Source organism: Octopus bimaculoides, chromosome 1, assembly GCF_046866305.1.
Source record: "Octopus bimaculoides isolate indiv1 chromosome 1, ASM4686630v1, whole genome shotgun sequence".
Taxonomy (NCBI): domain Eukaryota; kingdom Metazoa; phylum Mollusca; class Cephalopoda; order Octopoda; family Octopodidae; genus Octopus; species Octopus bimaculoides.
In genome coordinates this window covers 132,030,778-132,033,670 of record NC_142928.1, presented here as the reverse complement: position 1 = coordinate 132,033,670, position 2,893 = coordinate 132,030,778, and positions in this window count along the sequence as shown.

The following is a 2,893-nucleotide window of genomic DNA, read 5'->3' as shown; positions in this document are numbered from 1 at the left end:
AAAAAAATAGTGTAGTATATTGAACAAATATGAAGGAAAAAATGCGCGCTGCGAAAGGGGGTGAGGTGGGGAGAGGGCTCAGAAAATTCACACAACCCGAACACTAAATCTCAACGTCCGGTCACAGAAGTGAAACAAAAATCATGTAATACTTCTAATGCAATGTATATTGAACAAATATGAAGAAAAATATGCGCGCTGGCAAACGGGGGGGGGGGGATCTCGGAAAATTCACACGGTCAGCCCTACACAACCCGAGCGCTGAATCTCAACGTCCGGTCACAGGAGTGAAACAAAAATCATGTAATACTTCTAATGCAATGTATATTGAACAAATATGAAGAAAAATATGCGCGCTGGCAAACGGGGGGGGAGAGCTCGGAAAATTCACACGGTCAGCCCTACACAACCCGAGCGCTGAATCTCAACGTCCGGTCACAGGAGTGAAACAAAAATCATGTAATACTTCTAATGCAATGTATATTGAACAAATATGAAGAAAAATATGCGCGCTGGCAAACGGTAGGTGGGGAGAAAGCTCGGAAAATTCACACGGTCAGCCCTACACAACCCGAGCGCTGAATCTCAATGTCCGGTCACAGGAGTGAAACAAAAATCATGTAATACTTCTAAATTTGGAAGTTGCGATTGATAAGTATTCTGTTCCAATCAATAATATTGTGAAAATAATCTATACTTACCCATGTGCGTGGTAAATTTGTTGATTATTTTCAACAAATCTACCACGCTGATGTTTTCTATTTCAAATTTTTCTCCAATTAAACATTCTCTGGATTGATAACCGCCGCGTGTAAAGATATTTTTTCTCTGGACGAAAATCTTCATGGTTCTTCATGGTCCTGGATACAGACTGGCAGCCTGCAATAAAAACTTGTGTATTCTTTTGGGAGCAGGACGGAAAGCCTTCATAAACTGGTACCGAGCAATATATTGCTTTAAAAAACACGCTTTAATTCCAGGCCGTAGAACAGCTCTTTTGAGGGTCCCCCCACAATCGTTCTATAGTCTGTGTATGAATTAACGGGTTTGCCGGATCGACGAAGTTCTCACTATGGTTAATTTTGAAATGGGTATAACCTAAATTTTGAAGGGAACTGTAAGCACCCCAACAGTCACTATAAATAATAGATCCTTGACGGATGGGGCGTCTGATTATGGGGATAAGAGTTGCAGCATTTCGTCTTTCCCCTTCCCCACATTCCGATGATAGAGGTATCAGAAACTTTTTTTTCGATTCCCGTTCAATTCCCCCGAAAAGCCAAATAGTCTTTACAAGTCTACCTCGGTTGTATTTCCTCCTAACCAAAACCGTTTCATCAATCTCAACTGCAATCCCTGCCACCCCCCCCAATTTGTGCCTGGCAATTCTCAACCCAATGAATGCAAACTTCACAACAGAAAGATCGCCAATCGACAGATGTAGCAAGTGTTATATGTAGATTTTCCATTGCAGATTGATGCGACCAATTATTTGTTAGGAAATAATTAACAAACAAAAGAACTTTCCACGGGGGTAAACGGCTTCGTTCCAAAAAGGTGTTTTCTGCAATGGAAAATCTACATATAACACTTGCTACATCTGTCGATTGGCGATCTTTCTGTTGTGAAGTTTGCATTCATTGGGTTGAGAATTGCCAGGCACAAATTGGGGGGGGGGGGCAGGGATTGCAGTTGAGATTGATGAAACGGTTTTGGTTAGGAGGAAATACAACCGAGGTAGGCGTGTAAAGACTATTTGGCTTTTCAGGGGAATTGAACGGGAATCGAAAAAAAAGTTTCTGATACCTCTATCATCGGAATGTGGGGAAGGGGAAAGACGAAATGCTGCAACTCTTATCCCCATAATCAGACGCCCCATCCGTCAAGGATCTATTATTTATAGTGACTGTTGGGGTGCTTACAGTTCCCTTCAAAATTTAGGTTATACCCATTTCAAAATTAACCATAGTGAGAACTTCGTCGATCCGGCAAACCCGTTAATTCATACACAGACTATAGAACGATTGTGGGGGACCCTCAAAAGAGCTGTTCTACGGCCTGGAATTAAAGCGTGTTTTTTGAAGCAATATATTGCTCGGTACCAGTTTATGAAGGCTTTCCGTCCTGCTCCCAAAAGAATACACGAGTTTTTATTGCAGGCTGCCAGTCTGTATCCAGGACCATGAAGAACCATGAAGATTTTCGTCCAGAGAAAAAATATCTTTACACGCGGCGGTTATCAATCCAGAGAATGTTTAATTGGAGAAAAATTTGAAATAGAAAACATCAGCGTGGTAGATTTGTTGAAAATAATCAACAAATCTACCACGCACATGGGTAAGTACAGATTATTTTCACAATATTATTGATTGGAACAGAATACTTATCAATCGCAACTTCCAAATTTAGAAGTATTACATGATTTTTGTTTCACTCCTGTGACCGGACGTTGAGATTCAGCGCTCGGGTTGTGTAGGGCTGACCGTGTGAATTTTCCGAGCTCCCCCCCCCCCCGTTTGCCAGCGCGCATATTTTTCTTCATATTTGTTCAATATACATTGCATTAGAAGTATTACATGATTTTTGTTTCACTCCTGTGACCGGACGTTGAGATTTAGTACTCGGGTTGTGTGAATTTTCCGAGCCCTCTCCCCACCCCACCCTTTCGCAGCGCACATTTTTTCCTTCATATTTGTTCAATATACGGTGCACTTCAACTACTACACTATTTTTTTTTCAATTTTTCCACCGAGTGCGGATCTATATGACATTCCAAACTTTCTTAAGGGTATAAGCAACATGCGCTCGAGAACTTTGCACCGCAGACTCATCTCAACTGAAATTACCATCACACTTAAAGGACATCCACCACTCCAGAATGATCATTATCAAG